At 42.4% G+C, this 12,211-nt stretch overlaps 1 long non-coding RNA gene across 1 annotated transcript in view; it reads left to right on the top strand.

Annotated features, from left to right (window-relative positions):
* Positions 1–5,964: 5,964 nt before the first annotated feature.
* Positions 5,965–12,211, top strand: part of LOC109324672 — a 12,877-nt gene continuing 6,630 nt past the window's right edge. Inside the window, exon 1 of the long non-coding RNA XR_002104983.1 lies at positions 5,965–6,120. This is a non-coding gene — a long non-coding RNA (uncharacterized LOC109324672). The remainder of the gene's footprint in view (positions 6,121–12,211) is intronic.

The raw sequence follows: 12,211 nt of genomic DNA, 5'->3' as shown, positions 1-12,211 counted from the left end.
AGACGATCACAAATAGTTAAGAGACCAGGACAGATTAGTTCACCTCTACCCTCTATGGGCTGCTTTAATCTTCTGAATTAATTGGTACTGGCCACAGTTTTAGAGCAACTAGACAGCCATCAGGTCCAATTCACTGTAGTAGTTCCTACCTTCATAGTGTAAAGGTGAGAAATAGACTGTCCATACCTTTGGTGTTTCTTGATTTTTTTGGCAGTTCACCATTAACATGCTTTTTTATTAATATAATGTTTCCGGAAATTGACTGGTACTCATCAAGAATGCTGAGCTTGTCATAATGATGGAAAACAGTTCAATCTGAATGAATTGGCAGGTGATTCACATTATTTCACAACCCAAGTATCCAGTAAAGATTCTATTTTTTTTAATCTTGGAGAAAGCCCTTATGCATGCTCATAATTTTTTTTCTTAAGGCTTTTTTAAACCTATAGAATATTGGTAATATTTCCCTAAATAAACTGAAAGATCTTTATGTCTAAACCATTGAAGTTTAGTTGAAAGTGCAGATGTGCCATGAGTTTCCTGGGGTTTTTTTCTGAATTGCCCACCCATCCCCATAAGAGAGCTGTGGAAAATGACATAGAATATTCTTACTGGGAACTAAAACTCATACTTCTACATGTATCGAAAAAGCTGGTCGTCAGCTGAATCAAGTTCACATAATCAATATACAGAAACTGGCATTTCTCTTTGGGGCTTTTGATGAGGTGACCATATTTCTTGAGTGTCAGAATGGGACAACCTGAAAATCCTTAACGGTGTATGTGTATGTGTGTGTTTGTGTGGGGTGGGGGGGCACTCTATTTCTTCCCCTTCGGCATCCCTCTGACCCGATCTCTGGCTTGCACAGCTGTCTCCAAGCTCTGGTTTCAGCTGAGTATGCTGGAGATTGAGGGTGGGGTGGAGTGGGGTGGGCTGGGAAGTGAAGAACTGCAGTGTCAGATGAGAGTACCAGAGAGTTTTGCTGGGGGAAGAAGGAAGGAGAGGGAAGCAGAACACTGTGGGATGCTGGAGGACCAGCAACCCCCTATTGCATTCCCTGGTTGGAGAGCAGAGGTTTCTGAAAATGGGATGAAATCATTCATTTGAAGAGACTGATGGGATGCCTAGAAAAGACATTTATAATGGGGCTGTCCTGGTACCCTGTCTTATGGGCACCCTAGATTTTGATAAGTGTTTGGTATTTCTTCTGAATTAAGAAAGTGTTATAGTTTCCTTCAGAACATTTATATACTGAAGCAATCACTATTCTTTGACTTATATTGAACAACATGAATATTATAAAATTGGAAAAAAATGTTCAAGTCATGTTTTGATAACATTCGTAAATATATCGAAGAGAAAATTGGCAGGCCTGAGTCACTTGTCGGTTACTACTGTTTCTCGGTTACTGACAATTTTATGTCAGTCTAATTTTATCAAAGGAATTACATCAGTTTAAAAGAGGGTAACTGCAGTGAATCAGATACATATTTAGGACATAAAAGCAAGCTAGTTTTTAATGAGATGTGAATTATTGTGATGCATCTAAGCTACTTGTACTGTGCACATTTTTGATAGAAATGAAAGATTTATATAGTGTGATGCAACACCCCATATAAGTGGCATAACATTATCCTAGAACAAATATTGAAAGGATAATAGAAGCATTTGAGAAACAATATTCCAGATGACAGTATAGATAGAGAGCTTCTGATCTGAATTTTAATTTTCAATCAAAATTGAATATTTGCAGAGTAAAAAGTAAACTGGACATTTACTATATATTTTTACATGCAATATGACCTTGTTGGGACATTAATCAAGAGAATTCAATCATCAAAGAATGAGTTGGGTGGTTGTGTATGAGATTTAGAAGTGACAGCAATGACAACTGGCTAAACGTGGTAATCGGATGTTATGATTCCTTAATCAAGCTTCAGAAAAGGACCAAAGAACAAAACTGCAAAACAGATGCTGATGTAAAATACGTTGACCACTGCATGTATGACTTGTTTATTGATTATAGGTACTTTGATTAAGAATGCTACAAGATCTTTTAGAGCTCCTTTGCTACATTCTAGCTCAATGTGGCTTTTGGTAATTTTGGCTTTGTCCCTAGAGTTCCTAACTTTTAAGAAGCAGCCACCTTTACTGTTTAATTACTTGTCCCCCCCCGCCTTGCTTGTAGAGTCTCTGGTTACTCTGATATCCTTTTTTTTTAAGGTTGTCATTCATTTAGTTAGGTCTGGAAACCTTTCTTACAAAGTTTCTTCCTTGCTTGCGATGCAGGTGCCAGAAATTTTTTGTGTCTTTGACTTAAAAAAAATTCAAGCACATGGTCTATTTATGTTAAGCAAAATAAACCTGTGTTCCTTTTATTGTTTACATTCAATGACTCTTTTTACTATAATGGCCTCACTACTTTCTGAAATCAAGTCTACCCACAGCATTTCCTCTTATTTGTTCCATGAGCGTTTGGTAAAACAATCTCTCGGTTATCATGTGCAGGAAGAATAATTGATCCTATTAGCAGTATTTCGCCATTCTGTGCCTGGGAAGTTCAAGTCTCCTGTAATAATACAAATTTTTGTATTAGGTATTGTTGCCATAATGGTCCAGGAGATATGCAAGAGGCAAGAACTCTTGTGGGTGATATATTTTATTGGACCAACTGCATAATTGGTATAGACATAGGAAAGCTTTCATATATCTCAGTTAAAGCAATTTAATTTATAATATGCTGTGCTTGGAATTATGTTGAGCAATATAAATACTGTAAAATTGGAAAAATCTTCAAAAATTTTTCTGATACCTAAATACACTGAAGAGAATATAGGTAGGCCTGATTCATTGCTAGTTTACTACTATTTTTACCACTTTTATATCAATCTGACTTTATCAAAGGAATTACATCAATATAAAAGCAGAGTAATTGCAGTGAATCAGAAATATATTTAGGGAATAAAAAAGGAGTCCTAAATTATTGTGATGCATCATCTAAGCTACCTGTACACTGGATATTTTAATAGAAATGAAAGATTTATATGGTGTGATGCAACCCCCAATATAAGTGGCATTACATTACCCTGGAACAAATATTGAAAGGATAATAGAAACATTCTTGAAACGCATGTACCTGAGGAAAATGTGATACCTGAAAGCTTGCCTATGTCTATACCAATCATATAGTTTGTCTGATAAAAGTTATCACCCACAAGAATTCTTGCCTTGCCTTTCACAAATCCTTGTAGTCCTTCTCTCTCCCATAATATTATGCTGAGAGCACAATGGAGACAGTCTCCCTAATCTCAGTTCCAATGCCTGGCACCACTATGTACCACAGCAGTTGTATGAAGTCCTGCTCAGTCTCTGCTGCCCTATTAAAAGAAAAGTTTCGGGGACAAACATAAGGTTTTATCTGTTTTTATTTTTTTCTACCAGTACAACATCTCCATTAAAATCAGAGCAAAATGACTTTGAAACAAGCAGGATCTTGTTTTAGGTTGTCCAGGACCTGATATGTTATTAGATTAATTCACTGAAATAGAATAAATCAGTACATTTACTTCATAGCTAGTATCAAGTACCACTGCCTAGCTAAAGATAAAAAGAGGAGTGTGTAAACTTACAGACTTTATTTTTTTTTCATTCTGCCAACCTCACTGCATTGTTTCATATTTTTACATGAATTGACAACTATACAGATTCAGTTCCCTTTAAGATCAACCACAAAGTAAGTGGTCTAAAGTATTTAATTCAACATTTTTAATATTATATTTTGCATTTTTCTATATAATGCTAGCAGTAGCAGATTATTAAGATTCTGTCGTCTATAATTATATATAGAAATAAAGGCATGAGAGTAGGTACCTGGCTGTGTTTGAGGCTTGTAAAAAGAAGTTAAAGCTAAGCAAGTTGGGACAACTTAAATTTTATTATAAATTGGACTGTATTATTAGCAATATTCACTAGTTCCCCTTGGGGATGCTCTGAGCCTTCCAGACAGAAACACTGAGTTTAGAAAATGTTTTAGTTTTGTTTTTTTTAATAAAAATGATGCTTTATAAATTGCCTGCTTTTGCAAAAAGCCTCAGAGGTAACCGTCAGCTTACCTCCCTCCCCTCGCCCCCGCCCCAACTCACACAACCCCAGTTCTATGAATGGTTAGGACTGCAATAACAAAAGAGCCAGATAATGCACATAGATACGGCTATGTAACTCCCACTGAAGCCATTGAAAGCCATACATAAGTATCTAGGGACAGACATGGACTCTATATGATGCAGTGATACTCAGACTGCATCTCCTGACCCACAGGAGAATGTACGTGGTTTGAATAGATAATAATGGAAATATTTCCTTATTTAAAGAACCTTTTCAACTGTCCTTTTAACTCATTTTTATTTCCGCCTTCCTCTTTTGATTATATAAAGGGGAAATACTGTTTCCATTTGGCATTGGAGCATGGGAGGGAGGCTGTGACTATTGTGACTCTGCTTTGGGAGAGGAACTGTGGACATACTTTCAAAGGGACATATATCTCACAACCATGACTTCAGGGATAGAGACTAGCATAGTGGGAGAGATGTGTTGTGTGGTATAGAACTGAGGCTACTAGATTTATCATGGATCATGTAGAGGTTATATAAAATCCATTTCTTTCTACTAAAGCCAAGGAGTTAGAAGCCTTGGGTAGTACTAGTACATACGTGAGGGAGTTGATCTTTTTTACTCTTATTGGTGTTTTGTGAAATATTATAAATCAGTCCATTAAGTCTGTGGAACAAATGACATTTTGTGTGATTCATGACTGACTAGCCAATCCAAAACAGTGGATCTTCTAGATATTTGTGCAAATTAACTAAGCTATAACTAAAATATAATAGGAATTGCTAGATTTAAAGCTAGTAATGGATTTGCAATGAAAAAAATAAAATGTGGCTTTGGGTTTATTAGACATAAGAGCAATGATCCTAACATGTACATGTATATATATAGTATCTAGGTAGTAGTTGTATTGGTTTAGAGGCAGAAAGAATCAGGACAACTAGATTTTCGCAACAAAATGTCTTTATTTGCAAGCTTTCAGGCATAAACACTCTTCTTCAGGTATAGGAGAAAAGTTGGTAAAAGTTCTCTTGGGTAGAAATGAAAGTTCATATTTCATAGGAGAGTTGAAGGTGTGGTAAAATCTGTTCTCACTGACATCCTGCCACATTTTCAGCTTCTCTCATTTCTTGGAGTCTCAGAACAGCAGAGACTCCTTATACCTGAAGAAGGGTACTTGTGCCCGAAGCTTGCTAAGAGCTATTTTCCAAATAGTGAGTTGGTCTAATAAACGATATCACATCTACTCAAAAAACCTTGCCTGCCTATGAAATATGAACTTTCATTTCTGCCCAGGAGAACTTTTACAATATTTTCTCCTATGCCTGAAGAACGGTGTTTGTGTCTAAAAGCTTGCAATTAAAGATTTTTTTTTTTTTTGGCAAAAATCTATTTGGTCTAATAAAAGAAAGCACCTCTATTATGAGTCCTGATTCCTTATGTATGTATATACATACCCACCCACTCAGTCCCCTAATATGTTTTAAAATTTATCACCCAGAAGTCCAGCAAAAAATGGTAATCCAATAGCAGCTTCTACCTACTTCGAATCTAAAGTATTTCAAGGTACAGATTACAAGTATTCTTGTACAAATTAAGTCAACTAAGTAAAAAACATTGTGTTTTTATAGGCACTACTTAGTAGATTTGTCTAAACAAAGTTTTGGGTTCCAAGAATCTTCTTGTCACCTGGCTGGCTGGCATGTGCTCTGCAGGCTGTTTGCATGCGATTGCACCCCTGGAAGTGGGAAGTTCATACCCCTGGGGGTGGAAGGGGGAGTTGCTGCCAGAGCCACCCCCTGGGCAGTAGAGTTCAGGGAGTAGAAAGTTTATCCATACAGAATAGGCAAGGTTCTTTGAGTAGACGCAATATCTTTTATTGGAGCAACTAAGTAGTTGGAACAAAGTTCTTTGCAAGCTTTTGGGCACAGGTACCCTCCTTCAGGCACAGGAAGATTCTGCTGTTGTACTGAGATCTCCAAGGAATGAAAGAAGCTAAAAGTGTGACAGAAGGTCAGTGAGAATGTAAATAGGTGGAAATTGGGAAAGTAATGGGTAGAGAAGGCAGGGGAGGGGGAAACGCCTGGGGAAAATGGGTGAAGGAATGCCAAAGGTAAGCAAGGGAGACTCTGTTGTTGTAATGAATTCTCCAAGGTACAAAAGAGGCAGTCTGTGAAAAAGTAACCAGCTAGAAATTAGGAAAACAAAAGGTGGGGTGGGGGGGGAATGTAACAGAACTCAGTACCTTTTTGGCTGTGTTTAGCAGGTTCTATTCTTTATTGTACTTAGTTATATATTTTTTAAGGCAAGGTGTACCTTTTGTACTGGTATTTTGGAGCCCTAGTTCACACCTGTGTCTCTTACCCAGTACAATAATACACATAATAAATAGCAAGATAATGACATGAATAACTAAATAATGAAATATTATTTTATTAATAACAAAATAATAAAATAATGAATAATAATGAATTAACAAAATAATGAAAAACGATTTCAGAAGTCTTTCACCCCTCTCATCTGTACTGTGGGTGTTACCACTTTTAGCCTTGTGTCAGATATTATAGTAATGAGCGTGTTATAAGAGCCTAGCCAGATAGGAATCCCCCAGGGGAGCACACACCTGAATTCTTTTGCTTCACTAGCTTGTTTTATGTTCCTGCTTCCACAAAAAATATGGACTTTTTGCTAATATTTCTCGTTTAATGAATTTTGGCATTTGTTCTTGGTGAACCCTAGATACCATGGCAGGGTGTTTGTAAGCCTACTTTTGCTTCGTTTAGGATGCCAGTGCTCTAGACCTGCACCATTTTCAGTTGTGAGGGACTCATCTGAGCTGAGAAGGGGTCAATGTGGTGGGCACTTGCTGAGCGAAGGATTTGAGATGAATAGTCCCTATATTGATTTGTCTATAATGGAGTATAAAAGAAAAATGTACAGGTTTTGTTGCAGGTATTTTCACGGGGTATTAAATTGGTGGATTAGTTGCAAACAGCAGTACTGATAAAGTCTCCTGTCCATCTTGATGGTTGGGCTTTTCTATTAAAATGACACATAAATAACCTATTATGTCCCCCACCCATGGAAATTCAAATGCACCTGTCAACTTGATAAAGCACTTGCCTGAAGGGAAGCATTGTTTACATTTTCACTCCATTCTTCAGAAAAAAGTGAGATTCTAATTATTTTTTCCACTGTAAATTAATGCTGACTATGATGGTTAGCATATCTCTGTATTGTTATATCAATGGGAAAGTTAAATAATAGAACTGATCTATCATGTATTATGCAACGTGCATTTTTATGACAGGCTTCCTTGTGATCTTATTATGCCTCTCTTTATAAATACTCACTTCTTTTCAGCAGCTGGGGGAATCTTTTTTGACTGCTGGTTCAGAAGTTGAAATCTGTCCTATGTGTAATGGAAAATGCAATTTACGTGCTTACCAGGCACTGACCTTTGCTATTTCATCAGGGAAAAAACAAGGATATAAAAGGTACACTCCACTAATCATGGGCATCATTATGACAAACAATTGATTGCAATACACTAAAACAGTTTTGTCAAACTGAGCATGCTAAATTTGGTAATACAGCTTATTCTAGATATGTTGGACAGAAACTTTTTGACTGAGGAGTGGGCAAATTAGTTCAAATCAAATAAAATATGATTGGGCAAATTAGTTGAGATAAAATAAAATGTGATCTAGACCTCTGCTCAATGCACACAAAAAATGAATCATAATCCCTCTAGATTAAGTCCACGATTGAAATACCATGAGGGAGGCTGCTTTTGCCATGCTGCTACCTTGGTTGCAAGTAAGGAGAGTTTTTTTCAGGAAGCAAAAACAAAAAACCCCTGTTTTCTGGGGGGTTTTCACTAAGTCAAGAAAGAGATGTTCATGCACTGTTGGTATGTTCTGAAAACCATGAGGGGGAGAGTGTATTTTCAGTCTCTTTGGTTACTTTTGCAGACCCAGCTGGTTTGAATACTCTTGTGGATGCTTGTGCAAACAGCCTTAAATCTTTGAATGACTGACTCACCCATCACTGGTTACAGTGGAATTCTAGATTCATATAATAGCATAAATAGATTAAGGTTAAAATATCTGGAACACATCAACAAAATGAGACCATGACCTGGAAAAAGAAAGAGAGCAAATCTGAACTGGAAGTCCCTTAGCTTTAGGTTGGAAGGAGGTTGTTAGAGTGCCTTGCACAGTGGAATCAGGAAAAAGGGGCAGGATAGAAAGGTGGGAATGCCTAAGTCCTTGGCAAGTGTCTTTGACGTTTACATTTGAAACTCTTCACTGCCCCTCTCTATTTATCCACTTTTGTCTCTTACTTCTGGAAAACTATTCCCCTCTTCTCCACCAAGTTTTTCTCACAAGTATTTGACACCTTCTTTCAGGATCCTTCTTGCATGTGAAAGTCAACTGATACTCTTCAAGTTTCTTCTCAAGAACCACTGTATTAATGAGGCCCATATGGAATCAACTAATTGACTGTGATTACATGAAAGAACAAAGGAAAAGGGTAGACATGTTTTTAATATCTCTATATATTGTATATATTGATATATGCATATCTATATATTATATAATTCACAGTTTCCTTCTCCCTTTGTAGACCTAGTTGTAAAGTCTTTGCAATATAAATGGTCTCATTCTAGTATTATCAGACCCAAATCATAAGTTTGGCAGTCCTGGATGCTCCCATAAGATATATTTTAAATACGAGTAAGATGTGCACTAGACCTGTTCAAATATGAAAGAAAAAATATATGACAATTTTCAAAGATGTTGAAAATGTTTCCTTTTTTAATTTGTGAAGATAATTTATTTTTAAATAATTTTCATGAATTTGGTCAAGATATCCATTTGGGGAGAGACTTTTACTTCCATTTTGATTTCCCCAAATTTTCCTCACTTTCCCACCCCCACCAACCTGCCTCTTCCATGTGGCTGCCAGTCCCATGCTGGTCCTCTCTATTGGGTGCTGCAGGCAGCTGCCCAGGCCTGGCACCACAGGGAGAGGCCCAGAGAGCTGGTGTGGGACACATGATGACAACTTTGTTGCACATGCCAATGTTCAAGCATGTTGTCGGGGGATGGCTCCGATGTCATTGGTTCTTGCCATAACCTCCGCCTCCCCAAGTTGGGACCGTCCTCTGGGTAATCCACCAGGAACCGCTCCTTTGTAGGCTGAATATTTCCGGACCACCTGCCACGACTTTGATGATCTCCTGGTTCAGTGTTGATAATCTGGCGCGTGTTAGTCTGAAGGCGAGACTCCTGGGTCCTAGGGGTCCCATGTTGTTGAGGGCTCCTCCGCCCTTACACCCTCGCCCGTACCTCCATATCGTGAGCAACAATCTGGTCAGCCCCCTTATCAGGGTATCCTGCCCAGGGTCCGTAAACCGAAAGATAAGGAAACAACTTAATACTGACAGCCAGGGATTTCCCGGAGCTTGGGGCTGCTTGGGCCTTTCGAAAGCCTCCCTGGTCCTTCCCTGTCTGCTGTGGGGCTAGTCCCCTCTTCCGAGCTTCTGTTTAACTCCTCAGCTCACTTGAGGGGCTTACGGGGTCCTCTGGCCCCTCTCAATCTCAGTTGGGGCACTTTTACCCTCTGTAAGTGCCACTCTATTACAGCAAGTACGGTCCACCGGCTCCTGCCAGGTCGAACCGCTCCAACTGGCTCAAAACGGTCAGTGCCCAGGGTGGGTTAGTTCCTTCCCGGATCCTGAACCCCATTGGGGATTACCCTTACCCCAAAAGGTCCTTCCGCACTGCCAGGCTACTTGCGTCCGCGCCCGGGCATTGCCACCGGCATCTGCTCCGCCACCGCTCCTTTCCGGTCCCTCCTCCTGAGCTGCTGCCGGCGTCTCCTTTATAGTGGGCTGGGCAGCCTCATTGGCTTTCTTCTGTGCGACCTGTGGACGGTGAGTGTCCCTGCCCTAGCATTTTGCCCCGAGGGGTGTAAAATAGATTTGTTAGCTCTGGATCCTGTGGTTTTGGGGACCGCTGGCTCCCTTCCTCCCCCACACATGTGCCTGCCACCTGGGGCCTCAACTGGTCACAGGAGGAGACTGGCAACCTTGTGGCACTGTGGGGTGAGGCAGAGGTGCAGCACCAGTTTGAGCAGGGCAGGCGCTCCGGCATCCATGTCTATGAAGGGCTGTCAGCCCAGGTGCGGGAGCATGGGCACAAGTGGTTGGTGTGACAGTGCTACATAAATGTGGCAAACATTGACCACAATCATCTGTCAGGGAGCGCTCATAAGTCAATGCCTTTAATGTGGCAACTGACTGACATTCTCATGGCCCAGGACCCAGGCCACAGCCATGCCATCTACAGTAGCACTGTCAGCTTGCCTGAGCCCCCATCCTGGGCTTGCAGCTGCAGTAACACAACACTGAGGAAGGACCCCTCAGGCATCTAACAGCCTGTCCCACTGAACTCCCCAGCTGCACCCTCTACCAGCAGCTTGGGAAGCCTGGGCCATCACAGGTCCAGCCCCTGGCAAAGAGACAAGATGCTCTGTACCAGGGGCCATGTGCTGCCTGGCCTCAGGTTGGGGTTCAGGTGTGCGCAGGTGTACAGGGACCATATAAAGTTGGCCAGGCAGGCCTGGGTCCAAGTGGCTGCTGACTGAACCTCCTACCCCTGCTTGCTCCGCTGAGGCTGGTGGGCCTGCCACACCACCTTTGCAGCCCCAGCTCCTGGCACAAGGTGCAGCTGGCTGTGACACCACCAGCTGCCAGCAGCACCAGGTCCTCCCTAGGAGGGGCCCAGCCAGGCACCCACCCACTGTGCTCCACTGTCTGAGGACACTGCCCAGAGCCACATGCCATCACCGACAGCTGGGACCACATGGAGCTGCCAGTCATGCCAGCCTTGGCCACATGGTAAAGCCCACATTGTGGGGAGGGTGCTCCCCTCTTCACTCCGGTCCATGCCCCTGCCCCCAGCCCATGCCCCTGCCCTCCTTCATAGTCTGGCCTGTCCATACTCCCCTAGGTTCCCCCCACAGCATGAAGTGAGGTGGGAGACAGGACAAGACTTTATTGAGCATCCCATGTCCCCTCAGCTAGGCAGGCATGGGCCTCTCACATGCTAAGGAACATGTTGATGCCAGCGGTGATGTCCTCCTTGGCGGTGGGGGGAAGGAACGTGTAATGCAGCCACAGGTAGCCTTCAAGGTAATAGCAAAGGTTGCAGGGCAGCCTGGGCTTGCTTCCTGTGTTGGCATAGCTCAAGGTCCTGTGCCAACTGCATAGGTGTGCTGTGGGCACCATGGCAATCAGCAGAGCAGGGCATAGTGGGTTGGTCACTCCTCAGTCTGTGCAAACAGCTCTTTATGCACTGTCTGGGGCATGTGCAGCAGGGACAGGGTTGGGGTACAGAGGTGGCATGCTGGGAGGGGCTGGCCCCAGGGCACCTCCCCAGGGAAGACCCCTGCAGAGGGCACAGGTCATAGGCATCTCCTCATCCCAGTTGTTGGGGAGCCCCATGCCTGCCAAGCCCAGGTGCTGTGGGTTGGGCAGCAGAGCAGTTGGCTTACAGGAGTGGGTCAGGGCAGCAGGGTCTGGAGCTATGGCAGCAGGTCCTGCCCTGGGAAGGGGGTGGGGGAGGCCTACAGCCAGCACCTAGTGGCCCACAGCCTCCAGGGAGCAAGCAGGGATAGGGGGTTCAGTTGACAGCTACCTGGACCGAGGTCTGCTTAGCCAGCTTACCATCGTCCCTGGGCACCTGTGTATACCTGAACCCCAACCTGAGGCCAGGCAGTTCATGGCCCCTGGTACAGAGCATCTTATCTCTGAGCCACCCACACTGGGGGAGCACCGGCTGCTGTTGCCCCTGGGCAAGGCCCCCACCTGCTGCACTCACTGCAGCCTGCGCATCCATGGGGAAATGGCCAGAGGCTGAGATGCTAGCCACCTGTTCCCAGGCTCTGCCCCCCTAGCTGCCCCCACCCCATGCTCCCCCACTCCAGGATGGTTCACAAAGCACAATTTAGAATTTTCATAGGGTAGAAGGTATTTCATAGATTTCATAGATTTCATAGACATTAGGGCTGGAAGGGACCTCGGGAGATCATTGAG

This window comes from Crocodylus porosus, unplaced genomic scaffold, assembly GCF_001723895.1.
Source record: "Crocodylus porosus isolate Cpor-Errol unplaced genomic scaffold, CroPor_comp1, whole genome shotgun sequence".
In the NCBI taxonomy this organism is placed as follows: domain Eukaryota; kingdom Metazoa; phylum Chordata; order Crocodylia; family Crocodylidae; genus Crocodylus; species Crocodylus porosus.
Note: the sequence above shows the minus strand (reverse complement) of the source record. Positions and strands in the feature narration are given on the sequence as shown.